Here is a 25,763-nt window from a genome sequence, read left to right as displayed (position 1 = left end):
TCTCTGTCCAGGCCTCTGGGCGATCTTGGCCAAGTTTCGGAATGTCTCAGCCTCAATTTCCTTGTCTGTAAAGTGGTGGTGAGAGGGTTAAGGAAATGACGTGTAGAGAGAACTTTGCTCGGCAGCACACTTTGGGTAGATTAATATTAGCTATTCTTGAAATCGTGGAAGTCATCTTCAAAACCTTTTCAGTGTGAATTCATAGGAGACCTTCCCAGATGAGGTTGCCCTGGGAGATGGCATTGACGGTGGCCAGGAACTGGGAGAATAATGGTGACATCAGGCTCTAAGAAAGGAGTCAGGTTCCTCCTTGAGTTTCCTGATACGGTTGCTCGAATGCCAAGTTGTCTTCTTGCCTTCCAACATGTTAGTAGAAATAAACATTTGTGGGGTGGGGGTGGGGGTTGCAAAAGCAGTGCTAGGTCCTGGCTCCAGCGAAGATGGCAACAAGAAAATTCTGTAACGTCTGTGACATTTCACAGGAGATGAGAGAAGCTGACAGGAGGCCCAGTAAGGTGGAATCTTCCCTGGTGAGAACATCTTACATTGTCTCTGGGGACCTCCTCTTGACAGGGAAGGGGCATGAGATGAATTTTCCTGGAGTTAAAGGAGGAGAGATGCCACCAGGTTGGAGGTCATGGACTCTTAAGTTTATAAACACATGTCTGCACAGCTGTCCTGCGGTGACAGTTACTCTGCCTTTGAGGAGGAGGTATTTGGGAAGGAGCAATGCTGGATGGGTGACCTCATTTATTTCCTTTGTTTCCTTCTAGCCTGAACTGGGCAGGTAGCCTTGACCCACAAGGTCTTACACTCTGAAAGGAAATCCATTTGCTGATAAAGAAGATACATTGAGGAGATAAAGAAGGGAATGCTTTGTTTCTTGCTTCCTCTCTGGGTTTAGTCAAGGTAGAGCTAAGAGGGGAATATAACCCTTGTTTCTGAACTCTTACCCTTGGAACTCAGAGTTACACTAGTAATTGTTCATAAGTAACAATCCACGATTCGACTAGTTACTGTTTTTTAGTTGTTTTATCTGCATTAGTTTTCTTTTCCCAACCTGACAGGTTGGAGGGATTTTTGAGGACAGGTTTTGTGACTTTTCCACTTTTCCATGATTGGACTTTTTTTTTTCCCACCTTTCCATGATTGGACTCAGATATCTATTTAAAAGAATAAAAAGGCGGCCAGGTGCAATGGCTGATGCCTGTAATCCCAACACTTTAGGAGGCTGAGGCAGGCGGATCACGAGGTCAGGTGTTTGATATCTGTCTGGCCAACATAGTGAAATCCTGTCTCTACTGAAAATACAAAAAAGCAGCCAGTCTCAATGGCTGGCACCTGTAATCCCAGCTACTTGGGAGGCTGAGGCAAGAGAATCGTGTGAATCTGGGAGGCAGAGGTTGCAGTGAGCTGAGATTGTGTCATCGTACTCCAGCCCTGGCAACAGTGAGAGACTGTGACTCAAAAAAAAAAAAAAAAAAAAAGACATTTTATTTCTCTGATATCTATTCTTCCTGTTTCTTGAAAGAACATGATAAATATAACTGAATTTTAATCTTGAGAGTTTTTTTCTTGTTTACAAATTTCTTTCTTTATTTAGTTTTTATTTCTGTTGCCCAGGCTAGAGTACAGAGACGCGATCCTGGATCACTGCAGCCTCGATCTCCTGGGCTCAGGGAGCTTCCTGCATCAGCCTCCTGAGTAGCTAGGACTACAGGTGCAACACCATGCTCAGCTAATTTTCAAATTTTTAGTGGAGCCAGGGTCTTGCTGTGTTGCTCAGGCTGGTTTTGGACTCCTGGCCTGAAGCAATCCTCCTGCCTTGGCCTCCCAGAGTGCTGGGATTATAGGCATGAGCCACCCTGCCTGGCTTTGAGAAATATTTTAAATAGAGGTCACATACTTAGTGCATTGATAGTGCTGCCTATTCTCTGGAAGAAATGTTTTCATTGATAGGCATTCTCCCTCCCTGCTCCATTAACCTCCCTAGTTATCGCTTTCTCTCCATCAATGAATGTTGTTGTTTAGACACTGAAGTCTCATCAGTCTTCTATTCTGGGCAGCCTAGAATCACTAGTTTAGGGCTTCACATCTCAGCTGGATTAACACTGTGATCTCGGCTCACTTCCACCTCTGCTTCTTGGGTTCAAGTTATTCTCCTGCTGCAGCCTCTCAAATAACTGGGACTACAATCACCCGCCACCATGCCCGACTAATTTTTATATTTTTAGTAAAGGCGGGGTTTCACTGTGTTGGCCTGGTTGGTCTCGAACTCCTGACCTTAAATGATCCCCCACCTCAGCCTTCCAAAATGCTGGAATTACAGACATGAGCCCTCAAACCCGGCCTTGGATGAGATAACTAATGTGTCACTCACCCTCTCATTTTATTTCTTCATATAATAAGAGCTCCTGGTGTGGGGATTAATAGCATGGATTCTGGCACCAGGCACTGGTTTGGAATTCTGGCCCTGCTAGCAGTGCGACTTTGGGCAAGTCACTTGGCTCTGTGCCTCAGCTACCTTGTCTGTAAAATGATTCATACAAGTTGGGATATTTGTCCCCTCCGAATCGGATGTTGAAATTTGATTCTTAGTGTTGGAGGCAGGGCCTAGTGGGAGGTGTTTCGGTCTTGTGAGTGGATCCTTCATGAATGCCTTGGCGCCATTCTCATAAGGAGTGAGTTCTCAGTCTATGAGTTCCCATCAGAGCTGATTTTTTTTTTTTTTTTTGAGACAGAGTCTAGCTCTGTCGCCCAGGCTGCAGTGCAGTGATGTGATCTCGGCTCACTGTAACCTCTGCCTCCCGGGTTAAAGTGATTCTCCTCCCTCAGCCTCCCAAGTGGCTTGAGATTACAGGTGTGTGCTAATTTTTGTATTTTTAGTAGAGACAGCGTTTCACCATGTTGGCCTGGCTGGTCTTGAACTCCTGACCTCAGGTAATCCACTAGCCTCGGCCTCTCAAAGTGCTGGGATTACAGGTATGAGCCACTGTGCCCGGCCTCAAATTTGATTTTTTCTTTTTTTTTTTAAAGATGGGGTTTCACCCTGATGGCCAGGCTGGTCTTGAACTCCTAACCTCAGGTGATCCACCCACCTCGGCCTCCCAAGGTGCTAGGATTACAGGTGTGAGCCACTGCGCCCAGCCAGATTTGATTGTTAAAACGAGTCTGGCCCCTCTCTTTTCCTCCTCCCTTGCTATGTAACATGCCTGCTCCCCCTTTGCCTTCCTCCAGGAGTGGAAGCTTCCTGAGGCCTCCCCAGAAGTGGAAGCTGCTGCTATTTTTCTTGTATAGCTGCAGAACCATGAGCCAAATAGAGCTCTTTTCTTTTTTTTTTTTTTTTGAGATGGAGTTTCGCTCTTGTTACCCAGGCTGGAGTGCAATGGCGTGATCTCGGCTCACCACAACCTCCGCCTCCTGGGTTCAGGCAATTCTCCTGCCTCAGCCTCCTGAGTAGCTGGGATTACAGGCGCGCACCACCATACCCAGCTAATTTTTGTATTTTTAGTAGAGACGGGGTTTCACCATGTTGACCAGGATGGTCTCGATCTCTTGACCTCGTGATCCACTCACCTCTGCCTCCCAAAGTGCTGGGATTACAGGCTTGAGCCACCGCGCCCAGCCTCTTTTCTTTATAATTACACAGTCTAGACATTCCTTTTTAGCAACACAAATAGACTAAGACAAGGATGTATCTGCCTCCTTGAGATGTTGGGAAGAGCAAATGAATCACATGATACGAGGCACATACTAAATGCTCTGTAAGTTTTTGCTGTAATGATCTAGCTTAAAGAGCATTGCATGATGAAATGGATAGAAAGCGCTTGGGCCTGGTGTTCAGTGATACACTTTAGCTCTTTTGCTTATAACCTTGGCAGAGAGTAAACTCTGATTATTCCTCCTGATTTCCCATTTTTCTGTTTCAAAGCTCTCAGGATGAGAACCGTCACCACAAATGCTTTCTGCCATCTAGTGAGAGAGTATACTTATGCGTCCAGGTTCTGGGATTCAGTGGCTAGTATAGGTGGATGTCCGCCCCAGATCTTTCGTTGAGATGTAACCCCCGGTGTTGGAGGAGGGGCTTCGTGGGAGGTGTTTGGGTTTCAGGGGCGGATCCCTCACAGCTCGCTGCTGTCTTTGCCATAGTGAGCCAGTTCTCGGGGGATCTGGTTGTTGTAAAGTGTAGCGCCTCCCACCACTCTTGCTCCCACTCTGCCACGTGAGACTCCTATCCCCACTTCACCTTACATTTTGAGTAAAAGCTCCGACGCTTTCACAGAAGCCGTGCTTCTTGTACAACCTGCAGAACTGTGAGCCACTTAACCCTCTTTTCTATATAAATTACCAAGCCTGAGATATTTCCTCATAGCAATGCAAAAATGGCCTGACACGCTAGTCGTGGAAGTGTATCAGGAATCTTAGCTTTTTTTCACCTGAGCATTGGAAATTATCATGCTTGTAAAGCGGGCAGAGTACATACTTTTTTTTTTTTTTTTTTGAGACTGAGTTTCGCGCTTGTTACCCAGGCTGGAGTGCGATGGCGCGATCTCGGCTCACGGCAACCTCCGCCTCCTGGGTTCAGGCAATTCTCCTGCCTCAGCCTCCTGAGTAGCTGGGATTACAGGCACGTGTCACCATGCCCAGCTAATTGTTTTTGTATTTTTAGTAGAGACGGGGTTTCACCATGTTGACCAGGGTGGTCTCGATCTCTTGACCTCGTGATCCACCCGCCTCGGCCTCCCAAAGTGCTGGGATTACAGGCTTGAGCCACCATGCCTGGCCTTTTTTTTTGAGATGGAATCCGGCTCTGTCACCCAGGCTGAAGTGCGGTGGTGGGATCTCGACCCACTGCAGCCTCTGCCTCTCATGTTCAAGTGATTCTCGTGCCTCGGTCTCCCGGGTAGCTGGAAGTAGACGCCACCATGCCCAGCTAATGTTTGTATTTTTAGTAGAGATGGGGTCGCACCATGTTGGCTAGGCTGTTCTTGAACTCCTGACCTCAGGTCATCTGCCCACCTTGGCCTCCCAAAGTGCTGGGATTACAGGCGTGAGCAGCCTTGCCCGATTTAGTACTTACTGTTATCCCCACTTTATTGATGAGCAAACTGAGGTTCAGAGATGAAGAGATGTGCCCATGGATGGTCACACAATTGGGAAACAGCTGGGTAGGGCCCAGAGGCACTTCAGAGTGTCCTGGATGGCTGGGAGTTGCTGCTCCTCTGAAGTATTAGTCTTCCTCGCTTTCAAAATCCAGACATCTTTCTTAAAAGAGTCTTAAATGAGTGGTTCGTATGACTTGTTCTTAATCGGGAAGAAGATTGCTGTTGCTTATATAAAATCACTGTGTTGTTTTAGATTTTTCTTAATAGCACTGCTTGGGACTTTTTCTGCAAAAGTATGAACTACTCAGTTCGCTGAGCTATATTTAGTGAGCACTGCACCCAGTACAGTTTCAAGTCACATTATTTACATCTTGATGCTGTAGCTCTTTACTTTGAAACCGTTTGCAGTGGGAAAATAAATATAACTTACATGTTTTGTTTGATTTACCTCACCTTGCAGGTACCTTTTGTAAGGTGTGAAAAGGTGCAAAGAGAAATACTGCTTTGCAGAGGAGTTATTGCTGCTTAAATACATGGCATGGGGTGCTGTTGAAATCTGTGAATGATGACACTTTATTGAGAATGATTGAGAATGTGCTAAAAATTTATTTTACAGCTGGACAGTGAATTTTAGTGATTGCTTCTAAATTTAAATGACAGAATTTGTGGTTGTAGCTTAAAACTTATCACACTGAAGTACAGGGTAGTATAAGTTCTGAGAACCGGAAAACGACATTTTGTTTTTTTAATTGGTTACATGAAAAGAAACTTCCTGGTTATCCGTATTTTCAATTTTTTTTCTTTGAAATGGAGTTTTCCTCTTGTGGCCCAGGCTGGAGTGCAATGGTGTGATCTCAGCTCACCACAATCTCCGCCTCCTGGGTTCAAGTGAATCTCCTGCCTCAGCCTCCAGTAGCTGGGATTACAGGGATTACAGGGCGTGCCACCACGCCCGGCTAATTTTGTATTTTTAGTAGAGATGAGGTTTCTCCATGTTGGTCAGGCTGGCCTCGAAGTCCCAACCTCGGGTGATCCACCTGTCTCAGCCTCCCAAAGTGCTGGGATTACCAACCGTGCACCAAAGTGCATGGTGTGAGCCACCATGCCCAGCCTACTTTCAATTCTTGATATATTATAGCCAGTGATCTCTTTTGGATAGAACTTTGCAAAGGACTGCTTCAAGTAGGACAGATGGGTCTTATAAGTGTTGTGGAACATTCGTGCTAGATGCCTCCTTGGAGAGAAGTGGTGGTCTGGCCCATTTACTACTGATGCGAAGTCTGAGGCCCAGCCTAGGAATAAGGGCTCCCTGACCATAAAAAAGTATGTTTAATAGTTTCATGGTGGGGACATGATTAAGCATTTCTTAATAATTAGAGGCTGGGTGTGGTGGCTCACACCTATAATCCCAGGACTTTGGGAGGCTGAGGCAGGTGGATTGCCTGAGGTCAGTAGTTCAAAACCAGCCTGGCCAACATGGTGAAACCCTGTCTCTACTAAAACTGCAAAATTATCCAGGGGTGGTGGCACCCGCCTATAGTCCTAGCTGCTTGGGAGGATAAGGCAGGAAAATCGCTTGAACCTGTGAGGTGGAAGTTGCAGTGAGCCGAGATCGTGCCACTGCATTCTAGCCTGGGCCAGAGTGAGACTCTGTCTAACAAACAAAAAAAAATTATTGGGGCCGGGCGTGGTGGCTCGCACCTGTAATCCCAGCACTTTGGGAAGCCGAGGTGGGCGAATCATGAGGTCAGGAGTTCAAGACCAGACTGGCCAACGTGGTGAAACCCTGTTTCTACCTAAAAAAATACAAAAATTAGCTGGACATGGTGGCTCATGCCTGTAATCCCAGCTACTTGGGAAGCTGATGTGGGAGAATGGCTTGAACTGGGCCCAGGAGGCGGAGGTTGCAGTGAGCCAAGATCATGCCACTGCACTCCAGCCTGGGCTACAGAGCAAGACTCCATCTCAAAAAAAAACATTGTTAGATTTCTTCCTCTCTTTTACTTTCCTTTTGTGAGGCAGGGTCTTGCTCTGTTGCCCAGCCTGGCATGCAGTGGCACAATCATGGCTCACTACAGCCATGAATTCCTGGGCTCAAGTGATCCTTCCACATCAGCTGCCTGAATAGCTGGGATTACAGGTGCACACCACCACTCCTGGCTACGTTTTAAAATTTTCTATAGAGAAGGGGTATTGCTATATAACCCAGGCTTGTCTTGAACTCCTGGCCTCATGTGATCCTCCCGCCTCCACCTACCAAGTCACTAGGATTACAGGTGTGTGTTCTTTTCTTTAAGAGACTCAACTGTGTCTATCTGGTTTACATCCTTTGTGATCTGAATATCGAGGCTCTGAGGGTAAGTGCTTTGCCCAGGGTCATGCAGCTAGTGACTGGTTGGAACCTTAGGTTTTCTGGATCTCTAGAATATGTTCTTGAGTTTCTCAAGATCACGATATGAGTTTCTCTTCAAAGAAACTCTAGAAACCTTTTTCTAATTTAAATGAAGCCTTCCAGCTTAATATTTTGCTGACTCTCTGGACATTTCCAGTTATCTGGCCACAAAATAGAGAGCTGACCTCATTAAGAGTTTTTAGGATGAGGGTTTCTTTTTAGAGAAGGTGGCGGAGTTGAGGCAATTAAGAGGAAATCTGGCGATCTGTTCCTTCTTAAGAAGTGAATGAACAAGCAAGCATAAAGCCACCTGACGTGTGAGTGCCTGCATGGACGGGGCGAAAGGAAGCAAGCCTTGGGCATTTATTAAGCACCTGCTTTGTGGCAGACTGTGTTCTTTCACACTTGCTGTGTCTAAATCCCTGACATTTGCCGGGCGTGGGTTCTTTGCGGGATTTACGGTTACCTTAGGAAGCAGGTGTTCTTTCACCTTACAGAAAAGGCAGCAGAAGCCTGGGGAGTTTTTAATTGGTCCAGTGGTGGGAATTGGAGGGCAAAGCACGTCTTGAATTCAGCTTCTGACCCACGCCTCCTGGCCCACAACTTAAGTTACATAATGTTTCTTTATGTTGGTGTGCAATATGAATCTCCAATCACACGGCTGGGAAGTGCTTTCGCCTGGCTTTGTTGCTTCAGCTGTCCTAAAGGAATGGCTTTCATAAACACAGAGAGGGAATTGGATTTTCAATTTGTGAAAATTCATATTACAGAAGTGGGGAAGGTCATTGCCACAGGAATTCCATTAATCCTTGAAGCCGTGGGTCCTAAATGAGTCGGCCTGCCCTAGGACAGCACGTTTCTTTCCTTCTGCTGTTTATACGACGAATGCCTTTTCCCTTTTTAAGAAAAATTTCATGAGTGAAAGTTTAGGACTCAAAGGAAAAGTAAAACTGTGCTCACAAACCTGTTATTCTTAAACAGTTATTGCTAGTACTTCATTTTTTTTATTGTGGTAAAATATGTATAATATCGTTTGTCATTTTAACCATTTCAGAGTGTCAAGTTCAGTGAATTAGGTACATTTACAATGTAACGTGGCATCACCACCAGCCATCTCCAGAACTATTCATCTTCCCAAGCTGAAACTCTGTATCCATTCAACAATAACTCCCCTTTCACCCTCTCTCCAGGTCCTGGCACCTACCATTCTGCTTTACGTCTCTATGTATTTGACTGCTCGAGGGACCTCATATAAATCTTAACAGTATTTGTCTTTTTTGGCTGATTTCTATCAGCACGATGTTTCTGGGGTTCTGTATTGGAGTGTGTGCCAGAATTTCCTTCCTTTTTAGGGCTGAATAGTATTCCGTTGTATGGTTATGTCACATTTTGCTTGTCCTTTCATTCATCAAGGCACGTTTGGGTTGCGCCCATCTTTTGGCTGTTGTGAACATAATGTGTGCAAATATCTGTTCAATATCCTGCTTCCATTTCTTTCGGGTGTTTACTCTGAAGTGGATTTGCTTGATCATATGGTAATTCTATTTAATTTTTTTTTTTTTTTAAATGGAACAGAGTCTCGCTCTGTGGCTCAGGCTGGAGTGCAGTAGTGCAATCTCAGCTCATTGCAACCTCTGCCCGCTGGGTTCAAGTGATTCTCCGGCCTCAGCTTCCTGAGTAGCCAGTGTTACAGACACACACCACCATGCCTGGCTAATATATTTTTTCTTTTATTCTTTTTATTTTTCTCTTGATGCAGCAGTAATATTTTGTATTTTTAGTAGAGGTGGCGTTTCACCATGTTGGCCAGGCTGGTCTTGAACTCCTGACCTCAGGTGATCCTCCCGCCTTGGCCTCCCGAAATGCTTGGATTACAGGCATAAGCCACTGTACCTGGCCGCATTTGTCTTTTATCTGAAATCCAGAGTACATTTTCTATAAAAACGATGTCACCAGGGTGATCGTTTTCCAGGCTATCCCTAAAGGCCAGAAACCAACATGCGAATTCACTGGAGCCGGCCAGGCATGCTTGGAGGATCAGATTGCTGGTGTTTGCACCTGGCTTTGCCCCATCTCCATGACGTGAGCTGCTGCCCTGTCTTCCTAGTCTAAGCTTCCCTGTCCATACAGTGGGGGTGATACTGGCTCGCCTGCATTTTTGTTGAGAAAGATAAGTGAAGTGACAATGATGGTATTTGATTCGTAAGCCACAAATTCAGTACCTTAAAAAACACTCATTTGGCCAGGCACGGTGGCTCACGCCTGTAATCCCAGCACTTTGGAAGGCCAAGGTGGGCGGATCAAAAGGTCCGGAGTTCGAGGCTAGTCTGGCCAACATAGTGAAACCCCTCTCTACTAAAAATATAAAAAATTAGCCAGGTATGGTGGTGTGTGCCTTCAATCCCAGCTACTCAGGAAGCTGAGATAGGAGAATCGTGTGAACCTGGGAGGCAGAGGTTGCAAGGAGCTGAGATTTCACCATTGTACTCCAACCTGGGCGGCAGTGCGAGACTCCATCGCAAACAAAAACAAAACCAAAATACAAAAACACCCACTCATTTATTCTTTTTCAGTTCTGAGACCAGAAGTCCCAAATGAGTACCACTGGCCCCGGGTGTAGTTGGCATCGTCATACCCAGGGCTCCCCGGGAGAACACTTGCCTCTCCCAACTTGTGGTATGAGAGAGGGAGACTCTTTTTCCTTTACCCATTTTAGGTTTTCTGACTGGGGCCTTATACATTAGACTAGCAAAAGATAGATTAACAGGAGAAAAGCGTGCATCTTTTATTTAGTTATTTTTACAAGTCCATGGGAGCCCTCATAAGAAAAATAAAGACTCGAAGGAGTGGTGAGGGCTGAGAGCTCATGTACTTGTTTGGACCAAGAATAGTAAAGTCTGGGAACCTGGCAAGACAGGGGTGTGGGCTAAGGCAGTTGATCATGGAGGAGTGACGAGGAAGATAAGGGTTAGTTGAACAAGGTTGGTTTGTACAGATTTCTCTTGGCCTCGACTCACCAGCTCTGGTGATAAGAATGTTTCCTTCCTCCTGGTACAAGAAGGACACCTTTTGCATGGTTTTATTTCTGGCTTGCAGGAAGAAAAAGGAGGTCAGAGTGCCCTTTTTGCATTTGCTGTTCAAGTGTCTTTTAACTCAAAACTTTCCTTAAGCCGGCCAGGCGCAGTGGGTCACGCCTGTAATCCCAGCACTTTGGGAGGCCGAGGTGGGCGGATCACCTGCGGTTGGGAGTTTGAGACCAGCCTGAGCAACATGGGGAAACACCGTCTCTGCTAAAAATACACAAATTATCTCGGTGTGGTGGTGCACGCCTATACTCCTAGCTGCTTGGGAGGCTGAGGCAGGAGAATGGCTTGAACCCAGGAGGCGGAGGTTGCGGTGAGCTGAGATGATGCTATTGCACTCCCGCTTGGGCAACCAGAGTGGAACTCCATCTCGACAAAACAAAACAAAACCCGAAAAACTTTCCTTAAACCAAAGTGGCATATTTGGGGGTGGCATGTTCTACCTTCGTACCAGCACTCCTTGGCCTGTGGCTGTATTGCTCCCTCTCTGCCTCTGTGGTCACATAGCTTTCTCCTCTTCTGTGTGGTTTCTTCTCTTAGATCTACGTGGAATCTCCCTCTGCCCCCCACATTAGGGCCTGGGATACCTTTGGAGACAGTTTTAGTCTTCCACAATCAGTAATAATAGTAATAGTACTGCCCATTGATTTTTTTTTTTTTTTTAAGATGGGGTTTCACCATGATGGCCAGGCTGGTCTTGAACTGACCTCAGGTGATCCACCCACCTTGGCCTCCCAAAGTGCTAGGATTACAGGTGTGAGCCACCGCGCCTGGCCCACCCATTAATATTTTGATGTTATAGGACTGTTTTAAAGTTTTAAACATTTACTTATTTACAGAGACGGGGTTTCACCATGTTGCTCAGGCTGTCTTGAGCTCCTGGCCTCGAGTGATCCTCCCGCCCTGGCCTCCTAAAGTGCTGGCATTATAGGCACAAGCCATGATCCTCAGCCTGTTTTAAAGCTCGCTGCACAGATCTCCTGAGATCGTGTGATGGAGCAGGGAACACTTGTGGTCTGGCTGTAGAGTTATAGCCTTAACTGCTGCCCTTGAAGACCCTGGCATAGTGCCTAGCAAAGACAGAAGCCTAGAACATATGAATTCATTATATTTCTTCTTCTTCTTCTTTTTTTTTTTGAGATGGAATCTTGCTCTGTTGCCCAGGCTGGAGCGTAGTGGTTGATCTTGGCTCACTGCAACCTCTGCCTCCTGGGTTCAGGCAATTCTCTACCTCAGCCTCCCGAGTAGCTGGTATTACAGGTGTGTGCCACCATGCCTGGCTAATTTTTTATTTGTATTTTTTAGTAGAGATGGGGTTTCACCATCTTGGCCAGGCTGGTCTTGAACTCCTGACCTCGTGATTCACCCGCCTCGACCTCCCAAAATGCTGGGATTACAGGTGTGACCCAATGTGCCCAGCTGAATTCATTATATTTCTAAGGATTTTGTGCTGTGCTGCCCTCTCATGCAATTTTATTCTGGTTTTTGTCTGTCTTTTCTTCTTCTTCCTTTTTTTTTGGTGGTGGGGTAAGTCCAGTTGTGTGAACACCATTAGTGTGTTGAGTTTTGCAGGGTGGAAGCTTGGAATCAGTGACTCTAATGAGAAAGAGGATGGATGTCACACCAAATATGGTGGGTTGCTTTCTCTTAAAGAATTTTCTTTGTTACGGAGTGCTTCAACTCTGCTGTCCCGACAGAGCCAGTAAAGATCCCTTCTGAGACATAAACCAGTGTCATTCCCAACATTTCCCTAGTGTGTTTTATTTTTAAATTTTATTGATTTTTTTGAGACAGAGCCTCGCTCGGTCACCCAGGCTGGAGTACAGTGGTGAGATCTCAGCTCGCAGCAACCTCTACCTCCTGGGTTCAAGCAGCTCTCCTGTCTAAGCCCCACTAGTAGCAGGGATTACAGGTGCCTGTCACCATGCCCAGCTAATTTTTGTATTTTTTATTAGAGATGGGGTTTCACCATGTTGGGCAGGCTGGTCTCGAACTCCTGACCTCAAGGCACAGATCACAAGGTGATCTGCCTGCCTTGGCTTCTTACAGTGCTGGGATTACTGGGGTGAGCCACTGTGCCCAGCCCCTAGTGTATTTTATTTTATTTTATTTATTTATTATTGAGATGGAGTCTTGTTCTGTCTCCCAGGCCAGAGTGCAGTGGTGCCATCTCAGCTCACTGCAACCCCCACCTCCTGGGTTCAAGTGGTTCTCCTACTTCAGCCTCCTGAGTAGCTGGGACTACAGGCGCCCGCCACCACACCCAGCTAATTGTTCTATTTTTAGTAGAGATGCAGTTTTGTCATGTTGGCCAGGCCGGTCTCGAACTCCTGGACTCAGGTGATCTGCCTGCCTTGGCCTCTCAGAGTTCTGGGATTACAGGTATGAGCCATGTGCCCAGTCCCTAGTGTGTTTTAGATCCTTACTAACACGCAGTGGTCATGGACAGGATCCACACATTAGTTTTTCTCAAATCACTTGCTCCATGGAAATTCTGATCGAGTCCCATTTATTCCGTAGGATTCCTGGGTGCCGCTGGTGCTGCATGCCGGAACATGGTGATGGAGGTTCAGCAGCCTGTCACGTTGCCAATTTTACACTGCCTTTTCCAGTTTTGGAAGAGCTTATTTAGGTTAATTCAACAAGTGGGTGTTTATAGGGTGCCTAGCTTGTGGCAGCTCTGAGGGACTCACAATGACGAAGATCCTAAGCTAAGTAGAGAGGATAAAGTAGTGATTCTGGCTGTTGTAGTGGGCAAAGCTTGAGCGGGCATCGGAACCCCCTGCAGGGCTTGTGGACGCATAGATTGCTGGTTCACCCCAAGTTTCTGCTTCAGTAGATCTGGGACCCAGTGCACAGATTTCGATATTGATGCCACTGGCTCAGGGACCACTCTTTGAGGATTTCTGTACAATGGAATGGAGAATAGAGTAACTAACTCAACCTGGAAGATGGGTGAGATTTTCCTAGAGTGACAAAAGAAGAAGGGGGCAGTCCAGGCAACCGAGGGCTGCGTGGGGAGGGTGGGTCCTGATTTTGGACCCGGGGCCTGTGGTTGATAGCAAAGAAAGGGAAAAGGTGGAGAACAAAGGGTAGGAGTTGTTTTTGGGGAAGGGCATAAGAATCTTGGGTGTCTGCAAAAGTGTAGTCAATTCCACAGTGTCCTTTGGCAAAGAGTCATCGAACCAGGCAAGGCCCTTCTGCCTACTTCTGGGTCTGGGAGCTACTGTGTACCTGTGTAATAGACTTAATGAGAGTTGGAAGCAAGAAATAAAGTGACTGTATCTTGCTTTCCATCTCCTCCAACTCCTAACATCGGCTTTCCACTGGAACAAAGTCTGCTTTGTCCCGTGGTTCCACCCAGCTGCGGGCTGTGGGAGGCCTGCTTCTTGCAGAGAGAGCAGTGCAGCTGCACTAGCAGGGAGCACACTCTGGATCTCCAGGCGTGGGCTCTGCAGTTCAGAGTGCTGGAGGCTTTGAGGACTGCGGTTGTATAAAAATTCAGATCAATATGATTAAAAAAAATTTTGCGTGTTACTCCGTTGCCCAGGCTAGAGTGCAGCGGTACAATCATGGCTCACTGCAATCTCCACCTCCCAAGTTCAGGCAGTTCTCGTGCCTCAGCCTCCCCAGTAGCTGGGATTACAGGCGCGGTGCCTGACATCATACCTCGCTAACTTTTTTTCTTTTTTGAGACAGAGTTTTGCTCTTGTTGCCCAGGCTGGAGTGCAATGGCACGATCTCGGCTCACTGTAGCCTCTGCCTACCGGGTTCAAGCGATTCTCAATTCTCCTGCCTCAGCCTCCCCGGTAGCTGGGACTACAGGCACCTGCCACCACGCCTGGCTAATTTTGTGTTTTTCTTTTTACTTATTTATTTATTTTAATTTTTCTCTAATTTTATATTTTTAGTAGAGATGGGGTTTCTCCATGTTGGTCAGGCTGGTCTTGAACTCCTGACCTCAGGTGATCCCTGCCTCAGCCTCCCGAAGTGCTGGGTTTACAGGCGTGAGCCACTGTGCCCGGCCCTTTTTTCCCTGAGGCAGAGTTTCACTCTTGTCACCCAGACTGGAGTGCAGTGGTGTGATCTCAGCTTACTGCAACCTCCGCCTCCTGGGTTCAAGTGATGCTCCTGTCTCAGCCTCCTGAGTAGCTGGGATTACAGGTGTGCACAACCACGCCTGGCTAATTTTTTGTATTTTTAGTAGAGATGAGGTTTCACATGTTGGTCAGGCTGATCTCGAACTCCTGACCCCAGGTGATCCACCTGCCTTGGCCTCCCAAAGTGCTGGAATTATAGGCGTGAGCCACCACACTGAGCCCAACAGTTTTCAAATGAGGTCTGTTATGGGCTGAAATATGTCCCTCTAAAACTTCCTATGTTGAAGTCCGAACCCTCAGTACATCAGAATGTGATTGTATCTGGAGCTAGGGCCTCTAGAGAGGTCCTTAGGGTGGGCTCCAATCCATCTGACCGTTGTGCTGATGAGAAGGGGAAATCTGGACATAGAGGTACCAAGATGTGCTGGCACAGAGGAGAGGCTGTGTGAGGGGGACACAGCGAGAGAAGGAAGGCAGCCATCCATCTGCCGGCCGAGGAGAGGCCTCAGCAGAATGGTTTCTGGCCGCTGGGTCTCTGACCTCCAGTCTTCAGAACTGTAAGATAATACACTGCTGTTGTTGACACCACCTAGATGCTGGGATTTTGTTATGGCAGGCCTGGCACACTCATGCAGTTACACTGACAGGTGCCAGGGGTTAGGGCGTCAGCATTTTCTTTCAGGAGGACACACTTCATCCCATAGCACCAGGGTTTGCTGTTAGGAAGTCCTTTGATGGCTGTGCCCCGTGAATGCTAGTTCTGGTCTGAAGTTATGATTTTCACAACTTTTCTGCCTGTGCACTAATAACAGCTGCTTGAGATAAATAAACACACTCCCGTGGCCTGGGGAGGGGCCCTGCGGTGGATATCAAGGCGGCAATCGGCTGACTCATCCCAGAAGTTCTGCGGGCTTCCGGCATGTGGAACTTTCTGGTAGAAAGAACTATCATTCTAGGTGTGTGTGGGGGGGGTACCCTGAGAGAGAAACATGCAGCGCCGTCTTTGTTGCGAGGGAAGGCCTCTGACTTTATCCCTGTTAAAGATGATCTCTGACAGTGTAGACAAAGCTCCAGGCGTGGAACTGTCTCTCTCCCTGCCCCTCTCCCCTCTCTGTGGCTCCCTGAGGCCTGCAGGGGACTGAGAGGCGTGCCTGGGGCAGGGGATGAGGCGTGAGGCATGAGGCGTGCTATGAAACAGCTGGTTATTTTTACTGCCTGCCTGGGTGTGAGTGTTTGTGTTGACAGTGGCGGAGGAGGTGCAGTGATGAGCGCTGGAACAGTTGGGTGCCCGAGGAGTGGGTGGGAAGTGGCGCCTGTGCCAGGCAGGTGACTTGGGGCTCACGTGGCCCTCGAGTGGGTCCTCGGGGCTTTGCAGGACTCCAGGAGAGGTGGGCTTGCACCCCTGTGCCAGGGGATGTCTGCTTCCTTTTTCCTTGTCATATTTTGGAGGCTTCCCCATGCCACGCCTGATGCATCCAACAGGGTGAGGCACTCCCAGCTGAAGTGGTATTTCCCTAAGTGGGTGATTCTGCCTGGGGTGACCTCCCAGTCTCAACAGGTAGGGTTTAGGGGGTAGTCCTGAAGAATCACTGTGTAGGGTGCCCTCCATCCCCCATAACCTCCACCACTGAGGCACACAGACACTCCACATGTATTCAGACATGCATCTTACGGAAAATTAGTGGCCTGCTCTGTGACCGAGCTTTAAGACTCATTGCCTCCTGGCGGGGGTCTCACCTCTTGCTGGCTTCTCTACAAATATGGGCGGAGGCATTGCTTGTTCATGACAAGGCAAGGGGGAGGGGCAGGGTACATTCCTAGCACAGCCCAGTTTGCTTAATGTCCTGCATCGAATCACATCTCAATACCAGTAGTGTGCCCATTGGTCTCCCATAGGGAAGATTGGGAGCTGACCCTGTGGGCTAGCTTGAAAAAGACTCTGTGAGAATCTTAGGACCCCTTCAATGCTGGGATCTCAGAGATAGTGTAAGGGCATGCTCACCCTACAGAGTCAGAAGCTGAGACTCAGGTCCACAGGCCAGGATCAAAAATTGGTTAGAAGCTGCAAGATGAAAACCTAGTTTTTTTTTTTTTTTTTTTTTTTAGATGGAGTTTGGCTCTTTTGCCCAGGCTGGAGTGCAGTGGCACGTCAGCTCACTGCAACCTCCGCCTCCCAGATTCAAGTGATTCTCCTGCCTCAGCTTCCTGAGTAGCTAGGATTACAAGTATGCATCACCATGCCTGGCTAATTTTTGTATTTTTAGAAGAGATGGGAGTTTCACCATGTTGGTCAGGCTGGTCTCAATCTCCTGACCTTGTGATCCATCCTCCTCGGCCTCCCAAAGTGCTGGAATTACAGGTGAAAGCCACCGTGCCTGGCGAAAACCTAGTTCTTTATTTCTCTCTCTCTCTCTCTCTCTCTCTCTCTCTCTCTCTCTCTCTCTCTCTCTCTCTCTCTCTCTCTCTCTCTCTCTCTCTCCTTACCCTCCCTTCTCTCCCCTCCCCTCCCTACTCCAAGGAAAGGTAGAAAAGAACCTGACCTAGGACTTTCCCATGTTTCGCCCTGTGTATTTCCCAGGGATGTGCTAATGAAGTACCACGGAGGGGGAACTTCAGACAGTGGAAATGTATTCTCCCACAGTTCAGGAGGCCGGAAGTCCACTACTGAGGTGTGAGCAGGGCCACCCTCGCTCTGAAGGCTCTAGGGGAGAACCCGTCTTTGCCTCTTCCAGCTTCTGGCGGCTTCCTCAGTGCGCAGCTGTGTCCTTCCTGTCCCTACCTGTGTCTTCCATGTCCTCCTTCCCTGTGTCTGTCTGTGTGCAAGTCTCCCTCTTTTTACCAGGACATTGATCGTTGGAATAGGGCCCACCCTACGCCAGTACAACGTCATCTGAACTTGATTATATCTACAAAGACCTTATTTCCAGTTGGGTCACATTACATGTTCTGGGAAATAGGACTTCAGCATATCTTTTTTTTTTTTTTTTTTTATCCTGAGACAGAGTTTCGCTCTTGTTACCCAGGCTGGAGTGCAATGGCGTGATCTTGGCTCACTGCAACCTCCGCCTCCTGGGTTCAGGCAATTCTCCTGCCTCAGCCTCCTGAGTAGCTGGGATTACAGGCACATGCCACCATGCCCAGCTAATTTTTTGTATTTTTAGTAGAGACGGGGTTTCATCATGTTGACCAGGATGGTCTCGATCTCTTGACCTCGTGATCCACCTGCCTTGGCCTCCCAAAGTGCTGGGATTACAGGCGTGAGCTACTGCGCCCGGCCTTCAGCATATCTTTTAAGGAGTTGAGTTCAACCCACAGCACAGACCTTACCCTTGGGCTACCAAGCTAAAACACCTTCCCATGATATGATTGATGGCAGAGTTGCTGCCTGTGTCAGTTTCACTGTGGTCTGTCTGCTCCAGATAGCTGCCTGTGATCTGATTCCTGTCTGTCCATCCTGCTAGACTGTCAGTCCCAAGAGGACGGGGACCATGACTTTAGGTCATGATCGTTGTATCCCTGGTACATAGCCCAAGGCCTAGCATATAATTGGTGCTGAATACACATTAGTTGAATAAAAAAGAAAACATACTTTGCTGTCAGTTGCAGTTGTGGAGAAGTGTGATATAATTTTAAAAGGGACAAGGCACGGTGGCTCTCGCTTGTAATCCTAGCACTTCGGGATGCTGAAGTGGGCAGATTACTTGAGGTCAGGAGTTTGAGACCAGCCTGGCCAACATGGTGAAACCCCATCTCTACTAGGAATGCAAAAATATTAGTGGGGCATGGTGGCAGATGCCTGTAATTTCAACTATTTGGTAGGTTGAGGCAAGAGAATTGCTTGAACCCGGGAAGCAGAGGTTATATGAGCCGAGACCCCTCCACTGCACTCCAGCCTGGGCAAGAGAGCAACACTCTAGCTCCAAAAAAAAAAAAAAAAATTTTTATTTTAAAAAGGTGCATGCACCTCAAAAAGTTAAAAATAGAATTACCATATGATGTAGCAGTTTCACTTCTGGGTCTCTACACAAAAGAATTGAAAGCAGACACTTAGATGTTTGCATACCCACGCACATAACAGCATTATTCACAATAGCCAAAAGTAGAAGCAGCCCGGGTGTCTGTTGATTGAATGGGTCAACAAAATGCGTAATCATACAATGGAATATGATTTAGCCTTAAACAGGAAATGTTTTGTTTGTTTGTCTGAGACAGGGTCTCCCTCTCTCGCCCAGGCTGGAGTGTAGTGGCACGATCTCAGCCCACTGCAACCTCTGCCTCCCGGTTAAAGCGATTTTCCTGCCTCAGCCACCTAAGTAGCTTGCGCCACCATGTCTGGCTAAGTTTTGTGTTTTTTAGTAGAGACAGGGTTTCACCATGTTGCCCAGGCTGGTCTCAAACTCCTGACTTCGAGCGATCCAACTGCCTCAGTCTCCCAAAGCTCTGGGATTCCAGGCATGAGCCACTGCGCCTGGTCAAAAAGGAAGGAAATTCTGACACATGCTACAACATGGGTGAACCTTGAAGACATTACTTTAAGTAAAATAAGCCAGTCAGAAAAAGAGAAATACTATGTGATTCCACTTGTATGAGGGACCTAAAGTAGTCAAATTCAAGGGAGTTTGACTTTCAGCTTAGCAAGATGGAAAGAGGTTGTAAGATGGATGGTGGCGGTATTTATACAATATGAATGTACTTAACCCTGAACTGTACACTTAAGGGTTAAGACGATCAATTTTATGAATGTGTATTTCACTATACCTTACAGATATGGAAGGAAGCAAAAGGAAGAGGAAGAAGATTCGTGTACATGTGCATGTGTGTGTTTGTGTGTGTGTGTACATGTGTGAGAGTGTGTGAGTTTAGAGAGAGTGCTGTTAAGGATGGGGAGGGAGCTGGTATAGGTGTCTGATTTCCTGCTGTGAAGAGAAGTTGTGCTGAGCAGAAAACTCTGAGGGCAGCTGGCAGTGCCTGGGTGGTGATCAGAGCTCTGTCTCCTGCAAGCTCTGGGACCTTGAGCAAGTCAGTTGTTTCCTGTTGTGGGCATCAACTTTTTTTTTTTTTTTTTTGAGACACAGTTCATTCTGTTGCCCAGGCTGGAGTGCAGTGGCACAGTCTTGGCTCACTGCAACCTCTACCTCCCAGGTTCAAGTGATTGTCCTGCCTCAGCCTCCTCAGTGGTGGGGACTACAGACGCGCATCACCACACCTGGCTAAGTTTTATATTTTTAGTAGAGACGGGATTTTGCCTTGTTGGCCAGGCTGGTGTTGAACTCCTGACCTCAAGCAACCCGCTTGCTAAGCCTCCCAAAGTGCTGGGATTACAGGCATGAGTCCACCACACCAGACCTTCTCCACCATTTTCCTAAGGGAGACACAGTAGTGGATTACAGACAGTTTTCACCTTGGTACCTTTAGCCATGTCACTGCAACAGACATCCGAGCACTCTCATTTGAGAACTGAGGAAATGTCACTGTCTGATGCCTGGCCCAGATGAGGTTTTCCATGAGGTGGGTTGGGGCCAAGCTCTTCATCTATGTGCTCCTGAACTGTGTGTCTTCTCTGCCGGGTCTCCTCCTGGTCTGTACTGGGGTTATCCTCAATACAACCCCAGGAAAGAGATGGAAAGACAGCCTTCAAGGAACTTGGGGTGGCGCCGGGGTGCAGGGAAGAGGAGCTGCCTGAGATTCAAATGACAGGGAAGGCACGAGTCTGGAGGTGCTCACGCACGGGGACCCTTGGGACACCGGCGAGGAGACACATTTGCTTCAGGCTCAGCAGATCTTGTTTTCTCTTGAGTGGGGCTGTGATTTATCCCTTTAGGGAGACGTGGAGTTTGCTGCTCATTTGGAGCATGTGTTTACACTACCCAAACAACCCCAGGGAGAAGCATCCCAGCAGCCCGACCACGGCCCGTCTTCCCTGGACACCGTGAACCACACTGTCCAAACCTTCTTCACTCCCGCCAGCACCGACCGTCCCCTGAACTATGAGATGCTGAAGGAGGAATATGAGGTGGATGTGCTGGGGGCGCCCCACAACCTTGCGCCCCCGACATCCACCGTGATCCACATCCGAAGCGGGACCTCCGTGCCTAACCACGTCGTCTGGTCCCTGTTCAGCACCCTCTTCAGGAACTCCTGCTGCCTGGGCTTCATAGCGTTTGCCTACTCCTTGTCGTCTAGGGACAGGAAGATGGTTGGCGACCTGACCGGGACCCAGGCCTACGCCTCCACTGCCAAGTGCCTGAACATCTGGGCCCTGATTTTGGGCATCATCATGACCATTCTGCTGATCATCATCCCAGTACTGATTCTGCGAGCCTATCAGTAGATCCAGAGAACCATCCCGGCCAGGGGCTCTCCCCGTGACCTGTCTCCCACGTACTCCAGCTTCTATTCCTCGGCCTGCCCTCAGCTGAGTCCTGTATCAGCCCTTTATCCTCACACACTTTTCTACAATCGCGTTCAATAAAGTGCACGTGTTCCTGGTTAAAAAAAAAAACCCCAGAACAGACTTGGGGGAGCCAGGTGAGGGGAGGGGAGGCCCTTCTCGTGTGAACACTGGGGAGCAGGGATGGTCTTTCTGGGTGAAAGCGGGGGGGGTATGTCCCACCTTTCGAAGCTAACTATTAGATTTGTCAGTGTAAAGCTTTCATTGCCTGCCTCCTTTCCTGCGTGTGACCCAGTCCTGACTGCTGCACTGAGTGAACCAACACAGAGCAAGGCCTTTTTCAGTGTCCAGGGAGCAAGACTGGTCTTGAACTCCTGGCCTCAAGCGATCTGCCTGTCTCCGCCTTCCAAGGTGCTGGTATTATAGGTGTGAGCCACCTCGTCTGGGGCTTATTCTTTCCCTGCCTTTTTTTTCCCTTGTGTCACCCAGGCTGGAGTGCAGTGGCGTGATTTGACTCACTGCAACCTCCACCAACCGGGTTCAAGTGATTCTCCTGCCTCAGCCTCCCGAGTAGCTGGGATTACAGGCATGCATCACCATGCCTGGCTAATTTTGGTATTTTTAGTAGAGACAGTTTTGCTATGTTGGCCAGGCTGGTCTTGAACTCATGACCTCAGGTGATCCGCCTGCCTCAGCCTCCCAAAGTGCTGGGATTACAGGTGTGAGCTGTCAATTTTGTAAATTAGTGCCCAGCCTAATTTTGGTGTTTTTAGTAGAGACTGGGTTTCACCATGTTGGCCAGGCTGGTCTCGAACTCCTGACCTCAGGTGATCTGCCTGCCTCAGCCTCCCAAAGTGTTGGGATTGCAGGCGTGAGCCACCACGCTTGGCCTTTTTTTTCCTTCCTATTTTTGAATCGGCCCCTGCCAAGTTAATTTCATCATCCTAACTCAAGTAAGAGGTTGGAATGTCAGGGTGCCTTGCTTGACTGATTGCCTTTCTTTAAACTTCCTTTGCTCTCCCTCTGATGAGATGCTCCTAAGCAGAGAAATGGCAGGCAGCCAAAACTGCAGAGTACGGCCACCTGGATTAGCAATCCTTGAATCATTAGGATCTAAACGGAAAGGGAAACTATGAAATGCATTAAAGGGTGCACTCCAGAGTGAACCAGGAAACTCAAGACAGATGATCTGGGCAAAAAACATCTTACAGCGCTTCCTGAGTGGAGCAGAAACTCCTCCCGCCTGACCCATTATCCAGGCCTTGTGATCTCCTTTTTTCTCTAGCTGAAATCCCATCCTTAGTTCCATTTTCCTCATGCTTGGTGCTGGTCCACATCTGGGGGAGTGGGGTAGGGGGTGATGGGTGGTGATGGTGGTTGTGGTAGTAATGGACATAGAAGTCCTCTCTTAACATTCTTCCAGGCTGGGTGCGGTGGTTTACGCCTGTAATCCCAGCCACTTGGGAGGCTGAGGCAGGATCATTGCTTGAGCCCAGGAGACTGAGGCTGCCGTGAGCCTAGATTGCCTCATTGCACGCCAGCCTGGGTGACAGAGCGAGACCCTGTCTCCAAAGATACATAAATAAAAAACAAAGAATAACATTGCTTCTTTCCTGACAGTGTTCGTGGGCCCTAAAACGTCTTCTCCGGTATTTCTCCCTTTACCTCCTTTTTTTTTTTTTATTTTAAGTTATGTTACTTGGCAGACTGGTTTGGTAACCTTACTAGAACTGAAGCTATTGAGTCATTAATTCTGCCAGCTGAATTCCTTGACACTGGAACTTTCCCCCCGCTCTCAAAACAGCTAAGTGAAACCTCAGGGAGCGTAAAGAGGATGGACAAGGCAGTGCCTGCTCTTAGTCTTACTCTGATTGAATTCCCAGGTGGCTGGGAATGGGGCATTCAGCCCTTTGGTCCCACGTTTCCAAACAAATGGATTCTTTGTTACTAGTAAAAACCACTTCTTGAGGCTGGGCGTGTTGGCTCCTGTCTGTAATCCCAGCACTTTGGGAGGCTGAGGCAGGCAGATCACCAGAGGTCAGGAGTTCGAGGACATGATGAAACCCTGTCTCTACTAAAAATACAAAAATTTAGCCAGACGTCGTGGTGCACACCTGTAATCTCAGCTACTCTGGAGGCTGAGGCAGGAGAATCGCTTGAACCCTGGAGGCTGTGAGCCAAGATCACGCCACTGTACTCCAGCCTGGGAGACAGAGCGAGACCCCATCTCAAAAACAAAAAACAAAAAAACAAAACCCACTTCATGGATTTGGTGTGTTCCAGTGAGAATACCAGTCTTGTCTTGAGAGAATAACAGGTAGATGGGAAAGGCCGAAGAAAGTCGTCGTGCTTGAGTCACTTTCATTGGGTGAATCAGGCTCAAAGGTCACTTGTTTTCCTTCTAACTGTGTAGATGCCTAGGAAAGTGATTTTCTGCTTTGTGTTGACTTTCCCCCTCTCTTCTTCCCGTCCTGATTGACCTGTGGTTTGCTGAGAGCCGATTATGGTAAAAAATAAATAAATAATCCAGCCTCCGGGTTCTTCACCATTGTAACTGAGCAGCAGTGCTAAGGGGCCTCTGGAAGGTGTGAGGTACATGGGGTGTGAACCAGCCTCTCCAGTCAAGAGGTGTGTGGTCCCGACCTTCTGGACTGGATTTGAAGGTCCTTCTCTAGCTGTATCTTTATCCCTTGGGGGAATCATGAAACAATCCCAAGTGGTGGCGGCCATTATGAGAGGGTCAGGGAGGAGGAGGGAGGATAAAGAAAAGAACCGACAAAACACCTCCATTTCTCTTTCTGCTGCAAGGGCCTATTAGCGAAGATAGCCTTTCCTGAAATCAGTTGTTAGTTACTTTTGTAAAAGTGTCCTGTTTTCTCAGGCAAGGCAAGAATTTTGTTTTTTCTTAAAAGGGCGGTGGTAGAGGGGAGGAGGATAGGGCTGTTTCCCGGGACTGCCATTATGACAGCACAGGCTGGTAGCTTCCAACCACAGAAACGTATTCTCTCAACATTGTGGAGGCCAGAAGTCCAAAGTCATGATGTCCACCAGGTAACTTCATTCTGAGGGCTCCGTGGGAACGTCGGTTCCATGCCTCTTCCTTGTTTCTGCTGGTTTTTCTGCAAGCCTTGGAGTTCCTTGACTTGTAGAGGCTGGCCTCTGTTTTGTGCCTCCATTGTCGCTGTGTGTCTCTATCTTTTCTTTTTCTCCTAATGGCACTAACCATACTGGATTAAAAGACTGCTGTGCCCCAGGATGATCTCTCCTCTTTTTTTTTTTTTTTTGAGATGGAGTTTAGCTCTTGTTGCCCAGGCTGGAGTGCAGCGGCATGATCTCCATTCACTGCAACCTCCACCTCCCGGGTTCAAGTGATTCTCCTGCCTTGGCCTCCTGAGTAGCTGGGATTATAGGCATGTGCCACCATGCCCAGCTAATTTTATATGTGTAGTAGAGATGGGGTTTCTCCATGTTGGTCAGGCTGGTCTTGAACTCCTGACCTCAGGTGATCCACCCGCCTTGGCCTCCCAAAGTGCTGGGATTACAGGGGTGAGCCACTGTGCCGGGCCATATCTTTGTTAAACTGTCACCTGCATGTGAATGTGCCTCCTTCCTAGCACCCCAGGAAGATGGGGTGAGGACATTCACCATTCGTTACTATTGGTGTTTGTATCCCTCCACTGGACTGGGAGCTCAGCTGTGTCTTTCCAGGGCTTTGCTCACTGATTGACAGAGGCAATGCTCAAGGTATCTTTGTGAAGTAAACAGATCCCATCATCTTACAGTTCTGAGGGAAAAAGACCCTCTTTTCTTTTGTTTATTTCTTTTTTCTTTTTTTGAGATGGATTCTTGCTCTGTAGCCCAGGCTGGAGTGCAATGGCATAATCTCAGCTCACTGCAACCTCTGCCTCCTGGGTTCAAGCCATTCTCCTCTCTCAGACTCCCAAGTAGCTGGTGTCACAGGTGCACACCACCACACCCAACTAATTTTTTATTTTTAGTAGAGACGGGGTTTCACCATGTTGGCCAGGCTGTTCTCGAACTCCTGACCTCAGGTGATCCACCTCAGCCTCCCAAAGTGCTGGGATTATAGGCATGAGCCACCACGCCCAGCCGAGACCCTCTTTTCTCATCCCATGTCTTGACTTCTCCCTAGTCCCACATCCTTTTTCCAATACAAATATCAATCACATTTCAGGCTCTACAGTTCATGTGGTACAAACATACACAGGTGTGCCCAACCAAATCCTCCCCCAAAATACTGGAGGCTGAGTCATGGAGCTGGGATCTTGGCTCGGAGAGCAACTGTGGGTTTCCTCAAGGGAGAGTGGGGTGCTGTGGGGTCCCTCCCCTGGTGTTCTGACAACCAGCATTCGCTCACCAGCTTCTCAATCCGGCTTCTGCAGACAGTAGTATCTTCCTGTCTTTCTATGGTTGTCTGAGAGCTTGCTCAAGTCCCATAAAGTTTAACATGGCAAGTCTAGGCTGGTGAGAAGGCTCATGTGTCCATTCAGAATTGCTCGCTGCTGGAATCATCTGTGATCATCTTGGAAAGCTCTTGCATAGATTCAAGACTCTTTCCTTCCGTGACACACCACCAGATAAATGGCTTGTTGGCTGTTACCTCCAAGGAGGGAGGCTGCTCCTGAAGAGTGCTGGAAGCTGTTTATGTTTGGGTTTGTCCTTCGGAGGAAC

The 25,763-nt window shown here is 48.0% G+C and overlaps 1 protein-coding gene and 1 pseudogene across 11 annotated transcripts in view; both read left to right on the top strand.

Moving 5' to 3' along the window:
- TIAM1 (TIAM Rac1 associated GEF 1) overlaps positions 1–25,763 on the top strand; it is a 449,049-nt gene that overhangs the window by 32,945 nt on the left and 390,341 nt on the right. The window lies entirely within an intron of this gene.
- Positions 20,172–21,150, top strand: LOC144580650 (interferon-induced transmembrane protein 3 pseudogene; annotated as a pseudogene).

Source organism: Callithrix jacchus, chromosome 21 (assembly GCF_049354715.1).
Source record: "Callithrix jacchus isolate 240 chromosome 21, calJac240_pri, whole genome shotgun sequence".
Lineage (NCBI taxonomy): Eukaryota > Metazoa > Chordata > Mammalia > Primates > Cebidae > Callithrix > Callithrix jacchus.
Note: the sequence above shows the minus strand (reverse complement) of the source record. Positions and strands in the feature narration are given on the sequence as shown.